General features: G+C 39.2%; 1 protein-coding gene and 1 non-coding gene across 4 annotated transcripts in view; one reads left to right on the top strand and one right to left on the bottom strand.

Moving 5' to 3' along the window:
• HOATZ (HOATZ cilia and flagella associated protein) overlaps positions 1-15,729 on the bottom strand; it is a 44,746-nt gene that overhangs the window by 16,948 nt on the left and 12,069 nt on the right. The gene's annotated exons all lie outside the window — the stretch shown is intronic.
• TRNAE-CUC lies at positions 592-662 on the top strand. Its single transcript has one exon. It is a non-coding gene; the product is annotated as a tRNA-Glu (tRNA).

A 15,729-nucleotide genomic window follows, 5' to 3' on the forward strand; every position in this document is an offset into this window, starting at 1 on the left:
TTAAAACTGCTTTATTTATTTATTTTTTAAAAATTTCCCCAGCTTACTTTATTTTTTATTTCTATTTTAAAAGATTTTTATTGGAGTATAGTTGATTTATAATGTTAGTTTCACGTGTACAGCAAAGTGAAAAACTGCTTTAATATTGCTTTAAAAGGCACTTATTTTTTTAAAAAGCAATAAGTGAGACTTGAATCTTAATGTTGAGGAAAATATGATCATAAAATGAATATTACATTTTTAAATTCAATAAGTGAAAGTGGCTCAGTCGTGTCCGACTCCTTGTGACCCCATGGGCTATATAGTCCATGGAATTCTCTAGGCCAGAATACTGGAGTGGGTAGCCTTTCCCTTCTCCAGGAGATCTTCCCAACCTAGGGATCAAACTTCGCATTGCAGGAGGATTCTTCACCAGCTGAGCCACAAGGGAAGCCCAAAAATACTGGAGTGGGTAGCCTATCCCTCCTCCAGCAAATCCCCGATCCAGGAATTGAACCGGGGTCTCCTGCATTGCAGGCAGATTCTTTACCAATTGAGCTATCAGGGAAGCCCTTAAAATTCAATATAGATATATTAAAGACAACCTGATGTTCCTTGGTGGTCTAGTGGTAGGATTCAGTGCTCTCACCACTGCAGCCCAGGTTCGATTCCTGGTCAGGGAAACCTCTCTTCTATGGGCTTCCCTGGTTGCTCATCAGTAAAGAATCCACCTGCCAATGCAGGAGGCTCTGGTTCCATCGCTGGGTTGGGAAGATCCCCTGGAGAAGGAAATGGCAACCCATTCCAATATTCTTGCCTGGGAAATCCCATGAACAGAGGAACCTGGCGGGCTACAGTTATTGGGGTTGCAAAGAGTAGAGCATGAATTAACAACTAAACAACAACAACAATTTTAAAGATACTTCTATATGTGATTGAATTATATATTATTGCTGACTGGGTCCACAATAATCACCAAGACTTGTCCTTAGCAAACAAATAACTACTGAATCCTCAAGGTTTTTTATCATGTTGCTGGTTATACAGATATGATGAATGGATGAATGGGACTGACCTCATCATTCAGGCATGTCTGTCCTGTCCACTATGTTCTAACAAGGAGCAGGTGGGGGATTCCCCATCTAGATGATTCTATCTCATCTCTGGCCCATACTTCTGTAGCTCACATATTTACAGGCCTATTTGACACTCAGATAGACTTATCATTGCTTATCTCAAAGGCACCTCAAACTCCATGAGTCTAAACTGAATGGACTTTCATAACTCAGTGAAGCTATGGGCCATGCCGTGAAGGGCCACCCAAGACTGACAGGTCATGGTGGAGAGTTCTGACAAAATGTGGTCCACTGGAAGGGGGAATGGCAAACTACTCCAGTACTTTTGCCTCCAGAACCCCATGAACAGTATGAAAAGGCAAAAAGATATGACACCAGAAGATGAGCCCCCAGGTCAGAAGGTGTCCCATGTGCTACCAGAGAAGAACAGAGGGCAATTAGTAACAGCTCCAGAAAGAATGAAGAGGATAGTCCAAACAGGAAATGACACTCAATTGTGGATGTGTTTGGTGGTGAAAGTAAAGCTCAATGCTGTGAAGAACAATATTGCATAGGAACCTGGAATGTTAGGTCTGCGAAGCAAGGCAAACTGAATGTGGTCAAGGAGGAGATGGCAAGTGTGAACATCAACATTTTAGGAACCAGTGAACTAAAATGCGAATGAGAATGGGTGAATTTAATTCAGATGACCATTATATCTACTACTGTGGGTAAGAATCCCTTAGAAGAAATAGAGTAGCTCTCATAGTCAACAGAAGAGTCTGAAATGCAGTACTTGGATGTAATCTCAAAAATGACAAAATGATTTTGGTTCTTTTCCAAGGCAAACCATTCAACATCACTGCAATCCAAGTCTATACCCCAATCACTAATGCTGAAGAAGCTGAATGATTTTATGAAGACCTAGAAGATCTTCTAGAACTAACACCAAAAAGAGACATCCTTTTCATCATTGGGGATTGGAATGCAAAAGTAGGAAGTCAAGAGATACCTGGAGGAACAGGCAAGTTTGTCTTTGGAGTGCAAAATAAAGCAGAGCTAAGGCAAGGCAATGGCACCCCACTCCAGTACTCTTGCCCGGAAAATCCCATGGACAGAGGAGCCTGGGAGGCTGCAGTGCATGGGGTCGCTAAGAGTTGGACACGACTGAGCGACTTGACTTTCACTTTTCACTTTCATGCATTGGAGAAGGAAATGGCAACCCACTCCAGTGTTCTTGCCTGGAGAATCCCAGGGATGGGGGAGCCTGGTGGGCTGCCATCTATGGGGTCACACAGAGTCGGACACGACTGAAGTGACTTAGCATAGCATAAGGCTACCAGAGTTTTGACAAGAAAACACACTTATAGCAAACACCCTCTTCCAACAACACAAGACAACTCTACACATGGACATCACCAGATGGTCAATACTGAATCAGATTGATTATATTCTTTATAGCTGAAGATGGAGAAGCTCTGTACAGTCAGCAAAAACAAGACCAGGAGCTGACTGTGGCTCAGATCATGAGCTCCTTCTTGCAAAATTCAGGCTTAAATAGAAGAAAATAGGGAAAACCACTAGGCCACTCAGGTATGACCTAAATAAAATCCCTTTTGATTATACAGTGGAGGTGATGAATAGATTCAAGGGATTATTAGATCTGGTAGACAGAGTGTCTGAAGAACTATGGGCAGAAGTTCATAACACTGTACAGGATGTGGTGACCAAAACCATCCCAAAGAAAGAGAAATGCATGAAGGCAACGTAGTTTCCTGAGGAGGCTTTACAATAGCTGAGAAAAAAAGAGAAGTGAAAGGCAAAGGAGAAAAGGAAAGATATACCCAACTGAGTACAGGGTTCCAGAGAATGGCAAGGAGAGATAAGAAAGCCTTCTTAAATAAACAATGCAAAGAAATAGAAGAAAACAATAGAGTGGGAAAGACTAACGATGTCTTCAAGAAAACTGGAGATATCAAGGGAACATTTCATGTAAGGATGGGCACAATAAAGGACAGAAATAGTAATAACCTAACAGAAACAGAAGAGATACGAAGAGGTGGCAAGGACACAGAGAACTATACAAAAATGGTCTTAATGACCTGGATAATGATGATGGTATAGTCATGGACCTAGAACCAGACATTCTGGAGTATGAGGTCAAGTGGGCCTTAGGAAGTATTACTACAAACAAACCTAGTGGAAGTGACAAAATTCCAGTTGAACTGTTTCAAATCCTAAAAGATGATGCTGTTAGAGAGCTGCACTCAATATGCTACCAAATTTGGAAAACTCAGCAGTGGCCACAGGACTGGAAAAACGTCAGTTTTCATTCCAATCCCAAAGAAGGGCGATGCCAAAGAAGGTTCCAACTACTATACAATTGCTGTCATTTCACATGCTAGCAAGGTTATGCTTAAAATCCTTCAAACTAAGTTTCGGTAGTAAGTGAACCAAGAACTTTCAGATGTATAAGCTAGGTTAGAAGTGGCAGAGTAACTAGAGATCAAATCCCCAACATTAGTTGATGCATAGAAAAAGCAAGAGAATTCCAGAAAAACATCTACTTCTGCTTCATTGTCCATGCTAAAGTCTTTGACTATGTGGATCACAAGCTGTGGAAAAAATTTTTTTTTTTATTTTATTTTATTTTTTAACTTTACTTAAAGTGATGGGAATACCAAGCCACCTTATCTGTCTCTTGAGAAATGTGTATGCAGGTCAAGAAGTAATAGTCAGAATCAGGCATGGAACAATGGACTGGTTAAAAATTAGGAAAGGAGTACATCAAGGCTGCATATTGTTACCCTGCTTATTTAACTTCTATGCAGAGTACATCATGAGAAATGCTGGGCTGGATAAATCACAAGCTGGAATCCAGATTGCCAGGGGAAATATTAATAACCTCAGATATGCAGATGATACCACTGTAATGGCAGAAAGTGAATAGGAACTAAAGAACCTCTTGATGAGAGTGAAAGAGGAAAGTGAAAACACTGGCTTAAAACTCAACATTTGAAAACTAAGATCATGGCATCTGGTCCTATCACTTCATGGTAAATAGAAGGGGAAAAGTGGAAACAGTGATAGAATTTATTATCTTGGGCTCCAAAATCACTGTGGACAGTGACTACAGACATGAAATTAAAAGTCATTTGCTGAATTCGGGGAGGAGCCAAGATGGCGGAGGAGTAGGACGGGGAGAACACTTTCTCCCCCACAAATTCATCAAAAGAGCATTTAAACGTCGAGTAAATTCCACAAAACAACTTCTGAATGCCGGCAGAGGACATCAGGCACCCAGAAAAGCAACCCAACTCTTCGAAAGAAGGTAACGCTGTGAACCTCTCAGAGTGACCCTCACAGTAAAGAAACTTTTCATCTTTAATGTAGATGTTTTATCAATGGTGCTGTATAGAAGGAGAAGTTTTGAAACTACTGTAAAAATAAGACCGATAACTGGAAGTAGGAGGCTTAAGTCCAAACCCTGACTCCAAGGAACTCCTGACTCCAAGGAACATTAATTGACAGGAGCTCATCAAACGCCTCCATACCGACACTGAAACCAAGCACCACACAAGGGCCAACAAGTTCCAGGGCAAGACATACCAAGCAAATTCTCCAGCAACAAAGGAACACAGCCCTGAGCTTCAAGATACAGGCTGCCCAAAGTCACCCCAAATCCATAGACATCTCATAACTCATTACTGGACATTTCATTACACTCCAGAGAGAAGAAATACAGCTCCATCCACCAGAACATCGACACAAGCTTCCCTAACCAGGAAACCTTGACAAGCCACCTGTACAAACCCACACACAGTGAGGAAACACCACAATAAAGAGAACTCCACAAACTGCCAGAATACAGAAAGGACACCCCAAACTCAGCAATTTAAACAAGATGAAGAGACAGAGGAATAGCCAGCAGATAAAGGAACAGGATAAATGCCCACCAAACCAAACAAAAGAGGAAGAGATAGGGAATCTACCTGATAAAGAATTCCGAATAATGATAGTGAAATTGATCCAAAATCTTGAAATTAAAATGGAATCACAGATAAATAGCCTGGAGGCAAGGATTGAGAAGATGCAAGAAAGGTTTAACAAGGACTTAGAAGAAATAAAAAAGAGTCAATATATAATGAATAATGCAATAAGTGAAATTAAAAACACTCTGGAGGCAACAAATAGTAGAATAACAGAGGCAGAAGATAGGATTAGTGAATTAGAAGATAGAATGGTAGAAATAAATGAATCAGAGAGGATAAAAGAAAAACGAATTAAAAGAAATGAGGACAATCTCAGAGACCTCCAGGACAATATTAAACGCTACAACATTCGAATCATAGGGGTCCCAGAAGAAGAAGACAAAAAGAAAGACCGTGAGAAAATACTTGAGGAGATAATAGTTGAAAACTTCCCTAAAATGGGGAAGGAAATAATCACCCAAGTCCAAGAAACCCAGAGAGTCCCAAACAGGATAAACCCAAGGTGAAACACCCCAAGACACATATTAATCAAATTAACAAAGATCAAACACAAAGAACAAATATTAAAAGCAGCAAGGGAAAAACAACAAATAACACACAAGGGAATACCCATAAGGATAACAGCTGATCTTTCAATAGAAACTCTTCAAGCCAGGAGGGAATGGCAAGACATACTTAAAATGATGAAAGAAAATAACCTACAGCCCAGATTATTGTACCCAGCAAGGATCTCATTCAAGTATGAAGGAGAAATCAAAAGCTTTTCAGACAAGCAAAAGCTGAGAGAATTCTGCACCACCAAACCAGCTCTCCAACAAATACTAAAGGATATTCTCTAGACAGGAAACACAAAAACGGTGTATAAATTCGAACCCAAAACAATAAAGTAAATGGCAACGGGGTCATACTTATCAGTAATTACCTTAAACGTAAATGGGTTGAATGCCCCAACCAAAAGACAAAGACTGGCTGAATGGATACAAAAACAAGACCCCTGCATATGTTGTCTACAAGAGACCCACCTCAAAACAGGGGACACATACAGACTGAAAGTGAAGGGCTGGAAAAAGATTTTCCATGCAAATAGGGACCAAAAGAAAGCAGGAGTAGCAATACTCATATCAGATAAAATAGACTTTAAAACAAAGACTGTGAAAAGAGACAAAGATGGTCACTACATAATGATCAAAGGATCAATCCAAGAAGAAGATATAACAATTATAAATATATATGCACCCAACACGGGAGCACCGCAGTATGTAAGACAAATGCTAACAAGTATGAAAGGAGAAATTAACAATAACACAATAATAGTGGGAGATTTTAATACCCCACTCACACCTATGGATAGATCAACTAAACAGAAAATTAACAAGGAAACACAAACTTTAAACGATACAATAGACCAGTTAGACCTAATTGATATCTATAGGACATTTCATCCCAAAACAATGAATTTCACCTTTTTCTCAAGCGCACATGGAACCTTCTCCAGGATAGATCACATCCTGGGCCATAAAGCTAGCCTTGGTAAATTCAAAAAAAATAGAAATCATTCCAAGCATCTTTTCTGACCACAATGCAGTAAGATTAGATCTCAATTACAAGAGAAAAACTATTAAAAATTCCAACATATGGAGGCTGAACAACAAGCTGCTGAATAACCAACAAATCACAGAAGAAATCAAAAAAGAAATCAAAATTTGCATAGAAACGAATGAAAATGAAAACACAACAACCCAAAACCTGTGGGACACGGTAAAAGCAGTCCTAAGGGGAAAGTTCATAGCAATACAGGCACACCTCAAGAAACAAGAAACAAGTCAAATAAATAACCTAACTCTACACCTAAAGCAACTAGAAAAGGAAGAAATGAAGAACCCCAGGGTTAGTAGAAGGAAAGAAATCTTAAAAATTAGGGCGGAAATAAATGCAAAAGAAACAAAAGAGATCATAGCAAAAATCAACAAAACCAAAAGCTGGTTTTTTGAAAGGATAAATAAAATTGACAAACCATTAGCCAGACTCATCAAGAAACAAAGGGAGAAAAATCAAATCAATAAAATTAGAAATGAAAATGGAGAGATCACAACAGACAACACAGAAATACAAAGGATCATAAGAGACTACTATCAACAATTATATGCCAATAAAATGGACAACGTGGAAGAAATGGACAAATTCTTAGAAAAGTACAACTTTCCAAAACTCGATCAGGAAGAAATAGAAAATCTTAACAGACCCATCACAAGCACGGAAATTGAAACTGTAATCAAAAATCTTCCAGCAAACAAAAGCCCAGGTCCAGACGGTTTCACAGCTGAATTCTACCAAAAATTTAGAGAAGAGCTAACACCTATCCTGCTCAAACTCTTCCAGAAAATTGCAGAGGATGGTAAACTTCCAAACTCATTCTATGAGGCCACCATCACCCTAATACCAAAACCTGACAAAGATCCTACAAAAAAAGAAAACTACAGGCCAATATCACTGATGAACATAGATGCAAAAATCCTTAACAAAATTCTAGCAATCAGAATCCAACAACACATTAAAAAGATCATACACCATGACCAAGTGGGCTTTATCCCAGGGATGCAAGGATTCTTCAATATCTGCAAATCAATCAATGTAATACACTACATTAACAAATTGAAAAATAAAAACCATATGATTATCTCAATAGATGCAGAGAAAGCCTTTGACAAAATTCAACATCCATTTATGATAAAAACTCTCCAGAAAGCAGGAATAGAAGGAACATACCTCAACATAATAAAAGCTATATATGACAAACCCACAGCAAACATTATCCTCAATGGTGAAAAATTGAAAGCATTTCCTCTAAAGTCAGGAACAAGACAAGGGTGCCCACTTTCACCATTACTATTCAACATAGTTTTGGAAGTTTTGGCCACAGCAATCAGAGCAGAAAAAGAAATAAAAGGAATCCAAATTGGAAAAGAAGAAGTAAAGCTCTCACTGTTTGCAGATGACATGATCCTCTACATAGAAAACCCTAAAGACTCCACCAGAAAATTACTAGAACTAATCAATGACTATAGTAAAGTTGCAGGATATAAAATCAACACACAGAAATCCCTTGCATTCCTATACACTAATAATAAGAAAACAGAAAGAGAAATTAAGGAAACAATTCCATTCACCATTGCAACGGAAAGAATAAAAAACTTAGGAATATATCTACCTAAAGAAACTAAAGGCCTATATATAGAAAACTATAAAACACTGGTGAAAGAAATCAAAGAGGACACTAACAGATGGAGAAATATACCATGTTCATGGATTGGAAGAATCAATATAGTGAAAATGAGTATACTACCCAAAGCAATCTATAGATTCAATGCAATCCCTATCAAGCTACCAACAGCATTCTTCACAGAGCTAGAACAAATAATTTCACAATTTGTATGGAAATACAAAAAACCTCGAATAGCCAAAACGATCTTGAGAAAGAAGAAGGGAACTGGAGGAATCAACCTACCTGACTTCAGGCTCTACTACAAAGCCACAGTTATCAAGACAGTATGGTACTGGCACAAAGACAGAAATATAGATCAATGGAACAAAATAGAAAGCCCAGAGATAAATCCACGCACATATGGACACCTTATCTTTGACAAAGGAGGCAAGAATATACAATGGATTAAAGACAATTTCTTTAACAAGTGGTGCTGGGAAATCTGGTCAACCACTTGTAAAAGAATGAAACTAGAACACTTTCTAACACCATACACAAAAATAAACTCAAAATGGATTAAAGATCTAAACGTAAGACCAGAAACTATAAAACTCCTAGAGGAGAACATAGGCAAAACACTCTCTGACATACATCACAGCAGGATCCTCTATGACCCACCTCCCAGAATATTGGAAATAAAAGCAAAAATAAACAAATGGGACCTAATTAACCTTAAAAGATTCTGCACATCAAAGGAAACTATTAGCAAGGTGAAAAGACAGCCTTCAGAATGGGAGAAGATAATAGCAAATGAAGCAACTGACAAACAACTAATCTCGAGAATATACAAGCAACTCCTACAGCTCAACTCCAGAAAAATAAAAGACCCAATCAAAAAATGGGCCAAAGAACTAAATAGACATTTCTCCAAAGAAGACATACAGATGGCTAACAAACACATGAAAAGATGCTCAACATCACTCATTATCAGAGAAATGCAAATCAAAACCACTATGAGGTACCATTTCACACCAGTCAGAATGGCTGCGATCCAAAAGTCTACAAGTAATAAATGCTGGACAGGGTGTGGAGAAAAGGGAACCCTCTTACACTGTTGGTGGGAATGCAAACTAGTACAGCCACTATGGAGAACAGTGTGGAGATTCCTTAAAAAACTGGAAATAGAACTGCCTTATGACCCAGCAATCCCACTGCTGGGCATACACACTGAGGAAACCAGAAGGGAAAGAGACACGTGTACCCCAATGTTCATCGCAGCACTGTTTATAATAGCCAGGACATGGGAGCAACCTAGATGTCCATCAGCAGATGAATGGATAAGAAAGCTGTGGTACATATACACAATGGAGTATTACTCAACCATTAAAAAGAATACATTTGAATCAGTTCTAATGAGGTGGATGAAACTGGAGCCTATTATACAGAGTGAAGTAAGCCAGAAAGAAAAACACCAATACAGTATACTAACGCATATATATGGAATTTAGAAAGATGGTAACAATAACCCTGTGTACAAGACAGCAAAAGAGACACTGATGTATAGAACAGTCTTATGGACTCTGTGAGAGAGGGAGAGGGTGGGAAGATTTGGGAGAATGGTATTGAAACTTGTAAAATATCATGTATGACACGAGTTGCCAGTCCAGGTTCGATGCACGATACTGGATGCTTGGGGCTGGTGCACTGGGACGACCCAGAGGGATGGAATGGGGAGGGAGGAGGGAGGAGGGTTCAGGATGGGGAACACATGTATACCTGTGGCGGATTCATTTTGATATTTGGCAAAACTAATACAATTATGTAAAGTTTAAAAATAAAATAAAAAAAAACATTCTGAAAGATGTTCAAAAAAATAAAATAAAAGTCATTTGCTCCCTGGAAGGAAAGCTATGACAAATATAGACAACATATTAAAAGACAGAGATATCACTTTGCCGACTAAGGTCTGTATAGTCAAAGAAATGGTTTCTCCAGTAGTCATGTATAGATGCATGATTTGGACCATAAAGAAGCTGAGTGCCAAAGAACTGATGCTTTCAAACTGTGGTGCTGGAGAAGACTCTTGAGATACCTTGGTCTGCAAGGAGATCAAACCAGTCAATCCTACAGGAAATTAATCCTGAGTACTCATTGGAAGGATTGATGCTAAAGCTGAAGCTCCAATACTTTGGCTACCTGATGTGAACAGCCATTGGAAAAGACCCTGTTGCTGAAAAAGATTGAAAGCAAAAGAAGAGGGTGGCAGAGGATGAGATGGTTACATAGCATCATTGACTCAAAGAACAAGAATTTGAGCAAACTCCTGGGGATAGTGAAGGACAGGGAAGCCTGGTGTGCTGCAGTCCATGGGGTCACAAAGAGTCAGACATGACTTAACGACTAAACCACAACCCTTTCCCCCTCCCTGCAAAACCCCAACAACCTGATCTTTATTTAATGTTCCTTGTTTCATTGAATGGCACCATCTATCATGTTCTGCAAGCCAGGATACCATGATACTATCTTTTATACCTTGCTATGCCTCACTGTCCATATTCAATATACAATTCAAGTCCTAATTATTTTTCTTCCTAAGTATATCTCTTAAATCAATCTACTTTTTCCTAATCCAAGCTATCATAACCTCCCAACTGAATGATTGCACTGGCCTTCACTCTGGTTTCCTTACTTCTGGCCACTTTCAACCTATTCTCCTAAATTTTTTCAAATAAATCTGTTATTATCCTCCCCCAAATTAAAACCCTACAATGGCTTCTTGTTGTTTAAGTACTGTGGCCTAAGTTTTCCATCACCACACTGGCCATTAGCTTCAGACAGGCACTAAGTTGTTTCTGCTGTCCAGAATGTTCCCTTAATGTTCCCTCCACCCCATCTCTGGCCTAATTAAAGCCCATTCTTCCTTCAAATCTCAGCTGAATCTTTGCAGAAATTCTCCCTGACTCCATTGATTGGATCAATACTGCCTGATTAGATGTTCTCCTAACATCACATGTAATTCTTTCATAAGTTTTTCTCTCGTTGATTAGATTGTAAGTTTCAGATAAGGGCAGAGTTTGTAACTTTAATGCTTGTTTTTTTGTTGTTGTTCATCATTGTACTCCTGTGTCTAGCACAAGGCCAGACTAACAGAGATTCTCAACAAATATTTGTCAAATGAATCTTGCACAATTTTTTCCAAATTGCATCCTCCTACCTTTTCCAAATTGGATTCTCCTACCTTTTGACTCTGGAACTCATCCTCCTGTTGACGGCTTTGTCTGATCTTTCATGCCTGAGCTGTACACTGCCTCTTAAGTTTTGACCCTTACCTTGCCGACATCTTTTTATAAGGGTACAAAGTTTTCAGCTGCTTTTGGCAAACATTCTGTAAATTTCAGCTTGGCCCCATGACCCCACATTTCACTGTATGGCCCTCACCTGTATTAATGTATGAATCGAGATGCATATAATGTCCAATTCAACTTCACACATAAAGACTAACGTCTATAGCTACACCAACAACTACATCATATCTGTTTGGAACACTTATAGCCAACAGTGTTTTGTTTTGTTTTGTTTTCTTTTGGCGGTACCATGTGGCTTGCAGCAACTCAGTTCTTCAACTGGGCCACAGCAATGAAAATGTAAAGTCCTAACTATCGGGACTGCCAGGGAATTCCCTACTGTTTCCTATCACCTTTTAAATGTATTTTATACGTTCTCTTTTTTCTTTATGTTTTTACTTATTCATTGTTCTAAAAATTTATCCTTTATAATACAAGTTTCAAAGTTTAGATAAATTGTAAGTTTTTTCAAATAAATTACTGAATTAGTGCTACAATGAAAATATGCCACTGCCTTTTTTAAAAGCTATTTAACAGATTTTTATCTCAACAATAAAATCAATTGTTGGTAAACTGACTTTTGAGCAATATTTTTTTGGTTTTGTAAGAAAGAATTACTATAATTAGGTGAGTTTGTTTGTCTCATGCAGCGATGGTTCTGAAGTAGCTATCTGGGTATGGCAGTGGGGAACGACACAAACGTTTAGGAATGTGATCGGAGTTTGGGTGAAAGATACATGCTTCTAGGAATTTGCTTTCTATTTTTATAGCCAAGTCTATCTCTGTATCAAAGTTCTAGTATATATTGTCATGTCCCATGTGTTCAAGTTTTTGTCTTGTGTCTTTGCCCTCAGACAGTTGGGGACAGTGGCCTTGACTTATTTTCTAGTCTTGATGCTGCATTCTAATTCCCATATCAAGGTTTCTCTTACATGCTGTTGGCACCAGGACCTTAAATTTTTATCTACTGCCTTTTCCTGGTGTCAGTTCCTTCAGAGAGCAGATAATGCTCATTGACTGTGACTTTATTTTGTGGCTTACAGACTGTATTTCCACTCTTGTCTGTTGCTTGGACATCCTTTTTTGCAACTGCCTACATGTTTATTCTGTATTTCTGAGCCTGTGAGGCTCTGAGTCTTGGTCAATTCTATTTTGGGCCATCCTCTGATGAAATGAATACCTCATAAGCTATCTAGCTCAAGGAACTGGGCTATCATGCAGGTGTCTGGTTCAGACAAGTTAAATAATCTATTTGTTCACTCATAAGCATTTATTTGGTAGGTTAGGAGATGTTCTTATATTTGTCAGTTCCTGTGGTTATAAAGTCAAGGAAGTCATGATCTTTTTCCTTAAGGAATTTAGAGCCCGCAGGAGAAACAGCTCAACTCCACCATACTACTATGTGTCAGGAACTATGACCAGGGAACGTACAGGGTTGAGGGAAGCACAAAGGAAAGGGCATTTGTATCAACTTGGGGAATAGCAAGTGTAAGGAAAGACTTGCTTGTGATTATCTTTGAAGTGTTTTAAAATACAAGTAGGCATTGGCTAAAGGGAGAAATCGGAGAAAGGAATTTCCAAGCAGAAGAAACTGTTGACTCAGCACAGAGGTGACCATGTCTTCTAGGTTCCTGCCCGCCTTTGATCTCAACATTTCAGCAATGTGAAATGTTTCACCACATTTCATCAATATACAACTTTGTTTTATGTGTTTCTCTTTACAGACACCTTATTTAAAATAGCTTGTTGATTCACCAACATTGAACTCATAGCTAATAGCACTTGTAACTCATATCTGATTCAAGCTTATCTAAAGCATGTATTTTTTCTGTAAGGCACGTCACAACCTTCTTGCACTTAGGAACACTATGCAGTCCTTCAGCATTTGGAGGCTATTTAAATCAGTGAAATCATTGAAAAAAGTGAAAAACATGGCACTTAATAAACTGAAAAAGGACACCTGTTTACAGTATGAGATGAAACAAGAAGGCAGAACATTGTCTTGTTTAGCCTCAGCTAGGAACGTGTGTTGGGCAACTCAAAATTTTCACTGCTCTGTGAATTACCTCCAACGGCCATGAAGATGCTACTAGTATTGATTTTGGGGTTACAAATAAACTGTTGCATAGTAAGTGAATTTGCAAATGTGGGATCGTGAATAAGAAGGATTGACTACATCACCAACACAGTGGCTTGGGGAGCTGCAAAATCTCAGAAGCCAAATAGGCAAACGGCTGTATCAGGCTCTGAGAGTATGCGTGACCACACCTCCTGGGACTAAAACACCTTAGCACAGAAAATGATAAAATGAGGAAGTAAATATAGATACAGAAAAATTTAAACTTTCTTATCTGGCTCCAACATATTTTACCTACAGCTCTTTTTATCTTGCCTTTAGCAGAGGCAAAGGGAAAAGATAGACTATGGTTTTGATTTCAGGTATGTTGTGATTATTTTCTGAGTGACCTGATCCACAGAATTACCCAGTTCTTCAAAAAATTCTATTTGATTAACCCTACTGGTGGCTCAGATGGTAAAGCGTCTGCCTACAATACGGGAGACCCAGGTTCTATCCCTGGGTCGGGAAGATCCTCTGGAGAAGGAAATGGCAACCCACTCCAGTACTCTTGCCTGAAAAATGCAATGGACAGAGCAGCATGGTAGGCTACAGTCCACAGGGTTGCAAAGAGTCGGACACGACTGAGTGACTTCACTTTCACTGCTTATAAGGTGTTTACTAATTTGAACAATAAGGCTTCATGTAGCTGGAATCAAATAGTTCTGACTAAATTTTTAAAAATACATGATCTTCTTTGCTTTGTTCTGTGTTCAATAGTTTCATTTAATCATGTTTTACCAGGCAATAGTATGGGTCCTTGCCTAATTGTACTATAGGGCTTAAAATGCTTTTATTTTGTTCTTAAAGTGAATATATACAGAAGACAAGATATACAGATCTTTGGAAAAAAAGATGAGATGCATTTGGGGCATGACCCTATCCAACTCTGGGGATAGGTCTGTCTGAGGTAATGAATTCAACTATTTGATCTCAAATATCATTTCTCACCCCAGGCATCTTTTGGTGGAGTGTGTGTATGTGTGTGTGTGTGTGTGTGTGTGTGTGTGTGTGTAGTGTGTTAAGTCCCTTTAGTTGTGTCTGATTCTTTGTGACCCTGTGGACTATAGCCCACCAGACTCCTCTGTCCATGGGGTTCTCCAGGCAAGAATACTGGAGTGGACTGCCATGCCCTCCTCCAGGGGATCTTCTCAACTCAGGGATCAAACCCATGTCTGTCTCCTGCATTGGCAGGCAGGCAGGTTCTTTGCCACTAGCACCACCTGGGAAGCCTTTGGTGGACTGTAGATGTTACTAAAGAAGATTAAGAGGGAAACCTTATCTGTCAACCTTAAATGTTTCCCAAGATTGAATAATGTTTGAAGACAAAGTGGTACAACAGAGGATATAAAAGAGTAATTCATATTTATGCAATCTTTTAATTATCATTTGCTACCAAAATATTTGCTTGCTATGGTGAATACACAGTCTGTTTTTATTATTCTTCCACTTGAATTCTTTGACAAATTTGCAACAACAAGAATTTAAATAAGTATCTTGTTGGTGAAGGAGAAACCCACCACTTCCTAATGGAGGAAAAGGAATTTTATTACTACATAAGGGCACAAAGGTCCGTCTAGTCAAGGCTATGGTTTTTCCAGTGGTCATGTATGGATGTGAGAGTTGGACTGTGAAGAAAGCTGAGCACCAAAGAATTGATGCTTTTGAACTGTGGTGTTGGAGAAGACTCTTGAGAGTCCTTTGGACTGCAAGGAGATCCAACCAGTCCTTCCTGTAGGAGACCAGTCCCGGGTGTTCATTGGAAGAACTGATGCTGAGGCTGAAACTCCAATACTTTGGCCACCTCATGCGAAGAGTTGACTAATTGGAAAAGACTCTGATGCTGGGAGGTATTAGGGGCAGGAGGAGAAGGGGACGACAGAGGATGAGATGGCTGGATGGCATCACCAACTCAATGCACATGAGTTTGCGTGAACTCCAGGAGTTGGTGATGGACAGGGAGGCCTGGTGTGCTGCGATTCATGGGGTTGCAGAGTCAGACATGATGGAGTGACTGAACTGAACTGAATTGAAGGGCAGG

This window comes from Bubalus bubalis, chromosome 16 (assembly GCF_019923935.1).
Source record: "Bubalus bubalis isolate 160015118507 breed Murrah chromosome 16, NDDB_SH_1, whole genome shotgun sequence".
In the NCBI taxonomy this organism is placed as follows: Eukaryota; Metazoa; Chordata; class Mammalia; order Artiodactyla; family Bovidae; genus Bubalus; species Bubalus bubalis.